This window comes from Dermacentor variabilis, chromosome 1 (genome assembly GCF_050947875.1).
Source record: "Dermacentor variabilis isolate Ectoservices chromosome 1, ASM5094787v1, whole genome shotgun sequence".
Taxonomy (NCBI): domain Eukaryota; kingdom Metazoa; phylum Arthropoda; class Arachnida; order Ixodida; family Ixodidae; genus Dermacentor; species Dermacentor variabilis.
Genome location: NC_134568.1, coordinates 243,753,265 through 243,767,895, shown reverse-complemented (window position 1 = coordinate 243,767,895; position 14,631 = coordinate 243,753,265). Strand labels below are relative to the sequence as shown.

Here is a 14,631-nt window from a genome sequence, read left to right as displayed (position 1 = left end):
GTCGCTCGGCTAGTACGAAAGCACACTCGCTTGTACTGTGCTCCGCAGTATCGATAACGTTTGGCTCAGGGCTAGTCGGTGGCTGTCAAACTAGGCTTGTTTTGTTGCACACACACGCGCGCGCACCTCGCTTCTCTGTGCCATGTTACTTTCGCTGCCTTTGCGGACTACACGTAAGGCACAAAAGAAGAAAGAAACAGTGGGGACGTGCGACAAATAGGCGGCTACAACAACTGTGCAAGATCTGGTGCTCAGATGTTATAGGAAGTCTGCGGGCTCATCAGATGCCGTAATAACGCGAGTGGCGCTTTGAAAGCGGACTTTTCGCCAAGCATGATTTTCAGGAGGTGCGCTACTTCTGGTAGACGCGTGTCGCTCCTCTTAGGTCCCACTTCATTCGATTGTCTAGTGTACACACACCAATATCCGTGAGTATCCATTCTCTGAGTATCCCATACTTATGTTACTTTATAACGACAGTGATTGGCGAGTCGCTTGCACCTCTTTCTGCCTAAAAACGCAGTAGTCGCTCGCCCCTCAGCGTCTGATAGTCACGTCGACGGTTCGGAAACGTTCTGCGTGGAGCAGCTACCGTCTGTGAAAGTTGCAGATCCCGAGAAGGCTTGGGCAATGTTCTCGTATTGCCTGTAAAGAAACCGCAGCTGTGATCAAGTGAGCACAGCTGCGGTTGGTTGTGTGCAGTTCCTTCACCTCTCATTTTATACATGGCTCACCATGCGCGTGTACTCAGACTACAAACGTGCGTGTGCATGAAATCTCGCCTAAGTTGCCTAAATATTATGTCATTCACCCGCGTTTGTTGTCAACCGGCGGGCCTTCATAAGTACTTGTGCATACTTCACGATCAGTATCGTATTCAATTCCTGGCGCCACGTGAGATATGGGTTAGGGCTAGTTCTCCTGGTTGGGCGGCTGCTTTTGGCGCTGTTAGAATGGCTACATGGTAGTGATGCAAAACTATCGACAGTACTATCTATAGTTGAGTCATAATTGAAGTTTCGATAGTACAGTAGATTGATAGTAGTATTGATAGTGTAAAATCATACGACGCACCACACGTAAACACTGCAACGTTAACTTGGTGGCGTTTCTCCCTTCCCAGCTGCATCACCTTAGCGTTACTGATGGTCAGTTATTGCAAAATTTCTGGCAATGCCACTAGCGAAAAAACTGCAAACCTATCGATAGCAATGTCAACAGCCAACTAACGTAATACTAGCGATAATTTTTGTTACACGTTCGATAGCGTCATACCGAAATTCCGTAACGCTGTCGATAGTCAATATACTGATAGTCTTGCGTCACTGCTACGTGGTTTAAACCGATGCTCTGAGCTCAGTTAGGTTCAGCAACTCTTTATTACCTATGCTTACTTTTGCCGCCGCGGTATAAGAATATCATGGTGAGTTTCTTTACGGAGGTCGGGAAACTTGTGAACACGCGAGGGGCGTTCGCCGGACTGGGAAGAAACCAGCTGGATGTCACCATGCACGACTACCTCTACGAGATGCCTTGTCTTCTGTCGCCCTGCTGGTCGCCTAACGCTGTGCGGAGCTTGTTCTAGACAAGTGTCTTGACTTCTGCAGATTCGCCGCATGTTGCTTTGACAAAACCCGTCATTCCAAGACGGTTACTTCCTACTGTTGGACGGTGTTTATTTGGCTGTAATATCTCATAAAAGAAAGCGAGTGTGTTCCCATGACTTGGGAACATAACCGTTAATGTGCTGCTTCCCATTATTATTTAAAAAATGAGACTCTTCGCGTTCCCAAATTGGCTTCGGCTCCGCTGTTATCACCAGGGTCGTGTACCCAGTGTGGCGTATAAATCAGCGAAACATAATTTTATTGCAGGATTTCTTGTAGCTTACCGGGCCTGGGTTATGCTTCTAGGTATCAGGTACACAAATTAATAAATGCATCATCGCCTATGACCGACAATTTGTTTCTGCTCACGCTGACTTAAAGGGACACTAAAGTGAAAAATGATTTGTTCTGCATCAGTAAATTACCGTTCTACAACACCAAAAACACCACTCTTACAACGATAAGACGTTTGGTAAGCCAGAAAAAGCGCAAGAACGAAATACGGGTGGCGACGCCTACTTAAGTTCCCGCACCTGGGGGCTGTGACGTCTTGGATTTTGATGGCATCTTCTAGGGCCTAGTAATTATATATAGCGGTACAGATTGACTATATTGTGTTCTAAAGGAACCAAATATTAAACATGGCAAGTTTCGGGAACCTTAATTCAGCCAACGCGGCCCCAATGCGAAAACATACTTTGGAATCCCTGACGTCACGCTGACGTAACGACGCTGGGGTTTCAGCGCGAAATTCAAATACTGATACTTGGACCTTCATTTTCTCATCTAATAATCAAACTATTTTTTTGAAATGACTGCCTGCAAGGTTCTCAAACAATGCTTCGTTAGTCTAAACTGATTTATTCTTTCGCTTCAGTGTCCCTTTAAACACTCCCTGCAAAGCACATGAATCGTGCGTAAGTCACGGACGAAATATATTTTTTTCGCGTCAACATATGTACGTATACGTAATTTGCATACCGGGCCACGCGGTCAGGAATAACTATCAGCTATTTTAATTTAGGAGAGGGGCATACCGGGATGCATGCTGACGGTGTATTTGCGACAGGGGCGTAACGCGCAGTATTTTTGGCTCATTCCTCGTATTGAGCCGTCGTTATCGCGCACATGCGGCCTGTTGTTCTTTTAGAGATTCACCATATAGCATCCATTTAGCCGACTTGATTGCATGTTTCCGTTTATCAGAACAAGAAAAAACAATTTGCATGCTTGCAGCGTCAGCGCACAAAACTTAGTGATGGCCGAGCGCTTTGTGTGTGTGTGCGATATATATATATATATAATGTAAAGGCCGTCTAGCTGTTTTGTCTGGTCCGACGAGGTTTCGAACATGTCCTTACTGCATTTGATTTTTCTAAGAACGCCGCGTCATTGAACTCCACTTCATCTCATGCCTCCGTCGTACTGTAACCTAAGTTATTGTTCTTACTGCACGTTTTCTGCTTCTTTCTGCTTCACACGGTGGAAAAAATAACATTCGCGAATCGCCATCTTTGACTACTTTTGCAAGAAAATGCCCATTGTAAGGTAGAATGGTTGTCGAAAATTCTTGCTTGACTTCGGTTCTTATTGACCTTAGTTAATTTAAAATCAATCTTTCGTTAAATTTCACGGGAACAGATGCTTCCGCGTGACATCATGGGCGCCTTATCATAGCCTCATTCTAAGAGAAGCTGTTCACGGTGCTAGTGGTCCTTTGTTGTTGTTAAAAGAAGACGGCAACACAGTCCAATTATATGTATAAACAGATGATATGAATACCGCTGAGTTACACAGCGGCACGGCAAGCGCTGGTACTAGTAAAAAGTTGTACGAGTGTACAATGTACAAATAAACTGACGAAAGAAATGATTTTTGCCTTCTCTCATGGTCGAGTTACGTGTTAGGAGAAGAGTATTGTTCCCAACCAGGAGCCTAGACTTTACCACGGCCTGCCAAGCTCTCACACACCCTCTAATCTGTTGCACTTTGGCGGTGGTTAAGTTCGTGCCATTAAATGGTAATAATACTGTTCTTCTCGCAGGGAGAATACTTGTAAGAAACTGCTAACACATGAAATTTTGGGAATGCGCGGGAAGCCTCTGTGCTAGCGCTTTCCTCCTGAGAGGACCGCGCTTAGCGTGAGTAACCTGTATTTTGCACACGAGAGTTCTTTGCTGGGAAACAGCTTTTCTGGCTCGTGTGTCGGAAATTCAGGTACAGCGGTGCTACGGGCAACACTACGATGGCTTTAGAAACAGAACAGGTCCGGACAGCTAGGTCAGCTAAGCATGCCGGCAGTATGTTCATTTGTTTGTAGTATTATGGAAGTCGCATCTACATTTGTAGCGACGTTGGAGGATGTCCGCTCGAAATGTCGACGATAATTCATTCAGAGAGCTATTGAATCTAGCGAAATGAAATTTGTAGGGATGTTGGGCTTGTAAAGTGTGATGTATGGGCGACAGAGTTAGGAGTATGTCGGATGATTAGGTTATTAGGCGCATACTTATACGCCGGCATAATTTCATTAAAGGGCTCTGTTTCTCTTGTTTCTCTAAGCAAATTGCGCAATAGTTCTGCTGTAATCTTTGCTCGCTGTTACTCGAGGTTGTCCGTCTAAACAGTTGGAGGCATCTTTCTAAGCTCGTAGTTGCTAATTGGCGTTTTAGTTGTAAGTGCGAAGGCGGTGGACTGGATGCAGGAAGTCTGTGAGAATTTGCCGCAAGAGAAGGAGGCGCCTCTTTGCTAAGTAAAGCCTGTTTCAAATGGTGTGATGTTCCTCTGCGTTCTTCAAAGGTACGATTTCCGCAAATGAGAACTTCGCATTGCCGTTTTACATGCACCGAGCACGGCAGCTGCTATTTTCGCATCTGCGAGCCCCTAGATGAGCACTGAATTATTCTTGGCGTCAGTACGCTTCAGTGAAAACAAAGCAAAACAACTTAAATTTCGTGACAGTTGTTTGTGTTCGAGTACTTACTTTATCAAAACAAAAATTAAGTAGGCAGGCCACAGTGACGTGTCTGCGATGCACGTTGTGATTGGTCCCCCGTCCTAAACTTCCCGCAAGGAAGTTTAGCACTCCGAACATTGAAAAATCGCACGCATGAAGGTTCTGATGGCCCATTTGCCGCAACTGCGAATTGGTAAGTGCGAAAACGCAGTCAAATTCGCACCATGTGAAACGGGCTTAAAGGAACGCACTGTGCACGGCGATCTCTATTGTCCTGTATTCTGCTTCACTGGACATTAGGACGAGATTGTGCTATGTCGCACAACAATAACAATGATGATGATGGTGGTGGTGGTGGTGGTGAAACGTATTCTCCAGGTGCAAGCGCCTAATGTGCGTGAGCTGGTAATAATTAACGGCAGAGAAAGATTGTCATAAACTGAATGCTCGACGAGAAAGAAGCTTTATCTGAAGTGCTCCTACTTAAAAAAATTACGACGAAGTGATACGAGAAGAGCGTGCCTTACTATTCCTGTTTTAAATTTCCTAAATTCCTTCCATTCTAAATTGTTCGATAAATATTTTGTTTTCTTTCTTCTAAAATACAATCGCCCATTCACGTGGTCTGACTTCTCAATTACACACTGCTGCTTTATTCGCTGTTTAGCCTTTTCAAGCTCATTTTGCTGAATTCATTAGCTGTGCGTACAACCACCCGATTCTTCGCCCATTCCCCGTAGTGGATGGATGGATGAAAAACTTTATTACATTCCCCGTAGTGGGTACGAGCCATACTCTGAAGGCACATCATCATCAGCAGCAGCACCATCATCATCATCAGAGCATGCTGATTTCCTGTACTGGGTTAGAGCCATGTTTTGAGTAGCAGGCAAGGCCACAACCACAAGCATTTGCCGTGTATGTGCTATGTGCTTCTGCTGAGGAAGATGAAGGATTGACCAACTTTACGAGTGTGCTTCTTGGCCAATCCCGCATAGTGGATATGCGCCAGTGTTTGGGAAACGAAACTAAATGAGTGTTCCCATGTACATAGAGGTCGGGGTATTTACGAAATGACCATAGATATGAGCATAGGTTAACCGTGCGTATTGCCATATCGTTGAAATCGTGTGTTCAGTGAACTCAAAGCTCTACGTCTGGTTTTGTCTGCAGGTGCAGTTTCTTGAAGCCTTCTCAACATGCTAGGTGAGTGTTCGATATTTTGTTTTTCCATGTAGTGAACAGGTGTTCGTTGAGACCTGTTGACTGTTCGGGAAATGCGCATCTGTTCTGCTAACGCACTAAAATGAAGCGCGAACTAAACAGATAATTTTTACCCTGTTTTCAGTAATTCCTTATTCAGTGTTTCTATTATTATTATTATTATTATTATTATTATTATTATTATTATTATTATTATTATTCAGTGTCCTGACTTCCAGGTTTCTGCCATGCAAGCCCACAGAAGGCTTCGGCAGACCTAGCAAAATTATATGTACAAATTGATTATTTCTAATAAAGATTATTATTATTATTATTATTATTATTATTATTATTATTATTATTATTATTATTATTATTATTATTATCATCATCCACAGAAACGAGAGGGCTGGAGGGTGTGCGCACTTATTTTTACAGGCCTTTGGAAAAGTGGGCTGTGCCTCTGCCTCACATAACTCTGCCTCAATCGAAAACCAAGTCAACGACCTTTGTTCGCGTTTCACTTTAGCGCGATGGTATTTCACCAGTGTATATATGCTCAGTGCTCATTTTCGTACTTAGGAGCGCGTAAGACGACTAAGTACGAAAGGACAGCGCTCCTGCACGTCTCAATAGCGCATTTTGCTTTTGAGTTACCAAGTCCAGAGTGAAGCCATGACGGGAAGCACGACTGCATGCATTGATACTCAGTGAGAGGATGGCATCGCCATGACTTGGCTTCAGCTCGCGTTCTTCCCATCGCATGAGAAGGACGTAGGCACTATAGGCAATATTTATTCATTTGACCTAAGGCTGTACGCAGGTATTAAGCGAGTTGAATGAAAAGCTATGTGTTGAGGTTACGATGTCTGATTTCAGAGAAATGAAAAGCAGGACACGTCTTGATAAGGCTCCGAAGACATGTAGAGATACAGTTTGTAGTCTTAAGTCATTTTTATCCTTTTTTTTTAAATCCCTTTGTCAGGATGAGCTCGTACCAGCTGGTCCAGCTTGCAGTACGCTCACGAACCTCTTGGAAACGCGCATGCGTGTTTGTGTCGCTTTTGCTTGCTTCTCTCAGCGTCTTACTCTTATGGCCGACACATCAGCATTGTTGGTCCTTAGCTGAACGCTGATATACGTCGACACTTCGATTGGTTTTCTTTTGGCCCTCTCATTTCTTACGAATGACGTATCTGTAGTCGGACTCTGGAGCTCTGCTCGGTGGTCGCCTGTCGTGTTTCGCCAGCACGTCGGCTCTGGGTGGCCGTGGTCAGTCCCGGGCCGCAGCTGCGTTCCACGAAACGTGTCCTGGAGACCAGTTGGTCATCGACGCGCTCGCCCAGAGGCGCAGCTGTGGGTCCCTCCTCCGCCCTTCGGAAAAAAAAAAAAGTGGGAGAACGCATCGCGAAGTCACACAAATTGCGTCGCTGTGACAGAGCCGTTTGTCGTCTTTGACACCCTTTTCCCTTTCCGCGCTGACGAACGCTGCGAGGTGCTGGTATTTTTATTAACAGTCCGGCCCGGCCGACTGGACGCTTGTCTGCATGCATGCCATCTGGGCCAATCAGCGCCCGTGAAGGAGCTCGGTTCACAGCCCCATATATCCATTGTCAGTCTAACGAAAGAAGGTACGCAGGAAAAAAAAAAAAACACAGACTCTGCCACAGAATATGTGAAACGTTCATTAGTCAGCTGACTGAAACGGTTGGGTACCGCACACACATCATCGCTCAGAACGGATACGTCTATTGTTCTGTAAGTATGCGCTTCCGTTTATTGCCGGCGCTATGCACGCAGATGGGCAAGACATATTAGTGTGTGAGGATTCGTACCTTGTCTGAGAACGCTGAGGTTAAGGCGATCGCACCCTGCCATCCAGACACAAAGTGTGTGAAGTTTGACGCAATAGTTACCTCCAAGAACGTTTCTGCTAGCTATAAGTAATGGTTTGCCATTCCGTATCAGAAAAAAAGCACCTGACAGCACGGCAAATGTATCCCTCGGGCAAAATGTAGCAGGTGCAGCACAATTGCTTTGTTCAGCTACGGCAGCCCGCTTAAAGTTCGCAATGGTTGTCGTAGAGAGATCCCGAAATTGCACTTACTATCTCGCACGAATGTTCTGGCTCCAGCATGCCTTGTACTTTAATTGAAAGCGCATTTTCTTGCGCGGAGCGCAGCGTCACCGCCGCCCGTGCGCTGTCGGCGTTCTTTGCTCGTCTGGCCCTAGCAAGTGCACGAGTTGGCAAGGCGACTGGTCGTTCTCCCTAAGCGCGTCTACCGGCAAAGCGTTGTGTATCAAGAAGTTGCTGTTATTGCTAGTCTGCTGGCAGGACCGGCGGATTGCGCTTGAGCGCCAAGCGAGTGATAAACGAGCTTGTTTGACTAAGCGCATTGCCCGCGGAGAAAGTCTGGTCGCGCTAGCCCCGGCGGATCGAGAGAGGGGCGCGTCTGCGAGGCGGCGGAGAGGAAACCCGTGGGCCGCCGTTGACGGAGCGTCACCTGAATGTCGTGTGGGAACGGGCTGTTCCAGCGACCGGGCCCATCTCCTGTTCTCCCTGGTGTGCGGTTGCGTGCCGATCGTTTGCACAGGCTGGCGGCATAGTGGTGACGGCAGCAGCGTTCCCGCGCTCCTGAGCTCGGTGTTGGTTGCATCACAGCCGTCCTTCTTTATCGCACGGCGACTGGCGCGATGTTTTGACGCATCGCGAGAACTCGAGCTGCCTCTCAGGGTACGTTATACAGGATGTCGGGACACTCGAGAATCCGCGTCTTCTCTCAGGAAAGCCAAGCACCATATAGACGGTCCACAGATTCCACGGGATTTCCACGACACAGTTCGCATCATATGGAATGAATCCCACGGCCGATAAATCGTACCCATTCATCTTATCACGTTTAAGCAGCGCGTTCGTTAAATCTTCTCATTTCTGTATCGTTGCCCTGGCAACCAGGAGAACGCTTAGTGTTCGTCTTTCTCGCTCGTGGTGCATGCTGTCAGTCGCACTGGTCATCATTGACAGCCGCTGTATTTACTGCGATGCACAGTGCCGCCTAAGTGTCGAGCTTATACACGCAGCAATCGGCAGAAGAACCGTGTCCCAGCCTGAGCGCAGCCCGTTGACGTGGTGAGCGCCTTGACGCGATCGTGCGCGGCGGCTCCCTTTGCCGAGTGCACGCTGTCGCGGACAGTCTCTGTGTCTTCCTGCCGCCCGAGCAGCAGGCTTATTGTTTCCCGAGAAAAATCGGGGCCACCTGTACTTTTGCGCTGCTCGTCCGGTCGTGAGCAGGGCGAGCCTCTCTAATTACGCCCAAATGAGGCTGGCCCGCGCGCGCCCTCTGCGCGCGCGGCTGCAGCGCGGCGGGGGCCCCGTCAGGCGCCAGCTGGCTGCCCAGTTTCCGCACCACCGGACACGCCGATTGGTGCCGCAGATCTGCGAATGCATTCACCGCTGCCGAACAGAGGCTGAGGCCCCCCTTTCTGTTTGCTTTCTCAGGAGGCTGCTTCGATGGCTGGCTGACGCATGCTTTTCTTTCTGGCTCACCCCCTCCGCAAAAGTACCGACACGACGGCGTAAGCGCGAGCGTTTCCGGTAGCGACGAGAAAGAAAAAAGAAAGACATGCCGAGTTGGATTTTTGGTGTGCGTCTTGGGCGTGCCTGCACCACCGCTCGTCGCTACGGAAATGAAGCGTGCTTTGCAAGTCGGTTTCGTGTGACGCGTCCTTAACGCCGTGCAGGAATCTATTTGCTGGTATTCGCGGTTCCGATCGCGCATCGTTTTTATCACTAGCTGCATGCGCTCGCGCGCTCGGGGCATCTGGGCTTTGACATCCCGTTCGAGATGACGTCGCCGAATGTCGAGCAGTTTAATGGCCCTCAAAAGACGCAGCTGCTATAGAGACGGCGGCCCGGGGTGTGCGCAGATTCGCTCGCGTCATCACTCGGGCGAAATCCAGAAGCCACCGTTTGCGTGGCCGGATCAGGCGTGTTCCCCGCGCGGCGGCACCCCAGGGTCGCACTTGCAGCGCTCGTGTCGACGTGTTACGCCGCGGTGTCTCAAGGCTCTCGCGGTTTAATTACTTGTTTCTACGAGGCTCACGTGGCGCTCGCTTTCCTCGCCACCCGTTCCGCGCCTCCTCCTTTTCTCTGGCGCACTTTAATGACAGTGACGAGTCCCGTCAAAACGATCCTGTAGTGTATCCGGGATAGTCTCGGGCGGCCCTCTCCCGCCTCGCCGTCTTCTCATCATCATCAGCGGCGCTTAATTTATTTGCTCCTTTTCCTCGGAGCGCCTTTGTTGGTGGCGTTCTTTTTTTTTCTGCGCGCACCCTCTCCCGTCGGCGTTATTATTTGGCGCATCGGGAGCGAGTGTTTTGTGGTGCGTGCTCCCGTCCATCCGTCCGTCCGTCGCCAGGAGGGCGAGAAGGCTGGGCGGCGAGTCGTGCCCGTTCGCGGGATGCGAAAACCTTTGCTTTCTTTTCCTTCCGCCGCTGCCTTCGTTGTTCTTTTGCGCCGGTGCCTCTGCTATTTGGCGCCTCAAATTGGTTATAATACGGCTTGCGTTTTTTCGTAGATATAATTACAGTACTCGCCTTCGTGAGTGCGGCGGACTTTGCACGCTTTCTGTCTGGCCGTCGCCGGGCCCTCTGCTGCATGCAGCGCCCGCGAGGAGGCCGACAGAAAATGACTGAGAGCGTTTATAATTACAAAGCCCTCGCTCATTTTCCAGTCGTCTCGTGGCGTCGTTTGGAGGCGCCCCTCTTCAGGAGCAGCAGCCCGCTTTCTTTTCACTGTTCACTGCCGACTTTCCTGTTATTTCGTCCTTTCTTCGTACGCTAATAACGTCTACTTAGTGACGGACAGACGTAGATGAGATGGTAGATGACTGGAATCCCCTCCGTAGTTTGTGCCCTCTCTTCCTGTGCCAGCCGCGTGAGCCTCTCGTCACGCTGGCGTGTTTGTACAAAAGAAACCGGGGGCCGAGCAGATAGCCAGAAAAGCTCGGCGAGGGCTGGTCACGCAGCGAGAGCAACGCGCCCCTGGGTCGCTTGCGTGCGCGGCTGCGGTCGCTTTCGTGAGCACGGCTGCCCTTCCCGTGTGCCACCCGCCGGTTGCATGCAAAGCTCGTGGCACTTCTCCGGCGAGATGGACAGGTCGGGTGCCGGCGAACGCCTCCGTCATGAGCATTCGTGTCGCAGCTATGTTCTGCGGCCTTGCGAACGACGGAAGAAGCGCCACTGCGTGCGATAATGATTTGCCTGTGTGACATTCGTCGCGTCGATGTCTTCTTTGTGCGGCTAGTCAACTTTGCGTAAAGCTTCCGCCACATTGCCTCGGAAAACCATGTGCATGTCGTGCTGAACGGCGATTTAAAGTCTCTAAGCTGTCTGTCCTGCGAAACATTCTTCCGTGCGAAAGCACTCGTCCTAATACTAGTGTCTGTTTCGAAAGAAGGAAAAGGTAATGATATCTGTGGAACCGTGAGCTGTGCAAGTTGGATCTGATTAATTTTGAGACAGGCGCGCGGTAGAAACGAGAACACTAGGCAACATATAGGCGCTGCGTCCTTGTCCTTTGTAACTTACTGTCCTCGTTTCTTGTGCGCCTGTCTCAAAATCAGTGTCATCTGTCTTCCACGTTTCTCAACGACTTCAGGAACTTACTTGCCTGTTGTGAAGACTACGCAGGATAGAGTTGGGTTGAAGGGAGCTGATGCCATCCCATGAACAGAGCAGTTACCTCATTCTAAAAGAATGACCTCGTGGCGAGGTGTAAGGTTTTCATTGTACCTAAGGGACAGATGGGGGGTCTATTCGGCGAAAGAAAAAAAGAAACGTCTGGGTGAGTGGGCGGGGGAGGGGGGTACATCCATTGCTAATCATCTGTCGAGAGCGCTGTGCAGCTTTATCTTCGCTCTTATAGGCGGCTAATGAGTGTCATCCAGTTCGTTCGACTAAAGCAGGTTTTTTTTCTTTGTTTTCCCCAAGGCATTGCACATGACCAGCCACGTTCGGCAGTGTCTCATATCTCTGCACTGACATAGATGCTGTCGGAGGAAGGCAGTGTTTATTACTTCTTATTTTTTTCCCCGAACTCGCCATTGTTTTGTGATGTCTGCTTGTGCGTGCGTGGATTTAACACGCGGATCGGCTGCAGCATTCACTCATGCGTTCCCACGCCAGTCGTTCCTCTGCTATTCGATTGGCGCACCGACTAAATAGTGGCGATGGAAGATCGGGTGGCAAAAAGGAACCTGCACCGATACTTGTTGATGCAAGTTATATAACTTGCGAATGCGAAGTGACTGTTTATACTTTATTGGAAATTTTAGGTATGCGCTCGTTCACCACATCTGTTTGCGCTAGTAATATTTATTCAGGTTTGTCCATACTATTACGCAATACGGGGACGTAGGTGGGATTAGTTTTCGACAGAGACGTAGTCACTACAAAGCTACTTTTCTATTGTTTCTGCCAAACAGAGTCGTAACTCCTAACGTAGTGCTGATAATAACTCCCAACAGAGTGAACATACGCAGCGTTAATGGCAAAATACCTTTCAGCCTGATGTACAACCATGGAATGGAGGGGTAGCCTGGAACTGATGTGATCCCATGAAGACAGCAGTTACCTCGTTCTAAAAGACAGGTCAGGTCAACTATAGTGCTGTTGACGCCATCTTGCAACTCTATGCGTCAGAACTATGTTACAAGCACTCTTTGGAAAAATTTGAGTGAACTACAGGACTATATATATAGTTAAGTGACTATAAGTGAACAACATGTATCTGCCCGACAGTAAGAGCATGGTAGCGTCGTTTTTCAAGCAATTTAATAATAATAATAAAAATAACGATGATCTTGTTGTTGATGATTCATTGCACGCATCCAGTAAAAACAAGTGCAATTCTACAGTGGTTTGTAATTTCAGCGCCTAATTTCGCACACCAATTTCTCTCGTGCCTTCTCTCCAACTCGTCGGTTGGCTGGATGGTTAGCCTGAAAGCGACCAGAGCCATCGCCTCGTGGCGCGTTCGCTGCGCCATGTGGTGCGCCAGCCGAGTTGCTCCACGTGCACAGGCTCGTTCTGTATCACCACCAGAAAACGCGTCCCATTCCTTCCGCCAAATCACTTCGTCCTCAGCCGGAGCAGCGTCTCTCTCCGGGCGGAGCTGCCGTGGTTCCCGGCTTTTGGCAGCGCCGCACTTCTACTGAGCATGAACCGAACCATAAATTTCTCGTGGAAGGTTAACTCGCGCTCGACCTGCCAGTATTTTACGGCTGGCGGTGTATTTTACCGTTTCCTTTCTTTTGGTTCCGGCGAGCTTTATTGTTTTTACGGCTTCCGAAAAGAGATCTCTGCGAGACGGAGAAAGGGCGCGACTGTGCGCTTCCCTTTCGGGGCGAGCGCCTCCTCGCGCTTCGTGCCGCCGAGTCCGATGGACGACGGCTGGCTTGCGCCGCGTCTGGGTGGGCCCTGTTTCTGCGAATGCGGCCTCTGCCGCTTTAAATTACCGCCGCCCTGGACGTCCGTTCCAGCTTTCTTCTTTTCCGCTCTCGCGCATACCGTCCCTCTGGCGACGCAACAGTCGTCAGCGCGACTCCTTCGGCCGTTCTCCCGAACCGCCGTTTGCGCAGGGAGCGACAGCCACAGGATGTGCACCAGCTCTGCTTTGGGCAGGCCGTGCCGGCGGATTCGTATAATAGCGGTTCAGTTTTCGCGTACTGGAGTAGCACTCGCGTCCAGCACGGTCACACATGCATTGCACCGTGCGGAATTACGCTAAGTAATTTTCCCAAAGCTACAATCTGGTTATGCGGCACGCCGTAGTGAGGTACTCCGCATTAATTTTGACCACCTGGGGTTCCTTATTGAAACGTGCACCTATATATACATCTTAAGTGCACGAGCGTTTTTGTATCGTGAAGGCGCAGCGCTTGTGCCCCTCGAGAAAAGCCGTCACTGCTGTCATCAGTGAAGAGACGACCGACTGTCAACAGAGCTGCGTGCATAGCCTAGCGAAGGGCTGTTTACGAAGTATCGCAGTACGCCCAGCCATGCTGCCGCGTAAATGCTCCGGGGCGAGAAGACGGTGGCGCGAAAGTGAGTGTGCGTACAGCAAGGTCGGGTCGAGGGAGAGAGTGGCCGGGAGAGGCGCTGCAGGCGGCAGATCCTTCCTTCCTCTTTTCGGCCCATCTGTTTCCCTCTCTTTTGTTCCAGCAGAGACAGCGCGGAGGCGATTAACATTCCAAATGATGGATCCCAAGAAAGTACTACGTGGAATAGCCGATAGCGGGAAAGAAGGGCTGCGTTCGTGGACGGATTAATTGGCGCCCTGCGTATTGGGGATTCATAATTATGGCAGCTACGGTTGCTGCTTCAGGAACCGGCGACCATTCGACTTCTCGGTCCCCCCCCCCCCCTCCTCTCCTGTATCAATATCGTGTCGAGTGACTTTCTCTTTATTTTCATCGGCGAGATCCTCTGACACGACTGGCTTCGGCGCGGTTGCTTTTGAAGCTTTCGTTCCTTCGAGCCCCTCTTGAACAACCGACTGCCGGCAGTGAGAGGCGAGGCGTCGTATTTTACGAGCGCACGTATGAACACGTGGCTTACTTGCTAATGACAGGGACGTTTGAGTGGGGGAAACGGCGCCGTAGCGCGAATGAAATGGCTGATTGGACAATTTGGAGCTGAGCCCTATCTCCAAGCGCCCACGTTCTCTCTCTATATGTATATAATTTTGTTTTTCTTTTCGTTTTCCTTTTGTTCCGCGGCTAATGACTTGACGAAAAGGTTAGAGATGTGCGGTAGCTTCATGGGCGTTTTTAATGCTCTGAGGCGTTCGTGGCCAGACCATGA

At 49.4% G+C, this 14,631-nt stretch overlaps 1 protein-coding gene across 3 annotated transcripts in view; it reads left to right on the top strand.

Moving 5' to 3' along the window:
* The window catches only part of zfh2 (Zn finger homeodomain 2), a 357,387-nt gene that overhangs the window by 271,251 nt on the left and 71,505 nt on the right, over window positions 1–14,631 (top strand). For all 3 annotated transcript variants that reach the window (XM_075672530.1, XM_075672549.1, XM_075672540.1), the window contains one exon: window positions 5,737–5,769. The gene's annotated coding sequence lies outside the window, so the exon portion shown is untranslated. The remainder of the gene's footprint in view (window positions 1–5,736; window positions 5,770–14,631) is intronic.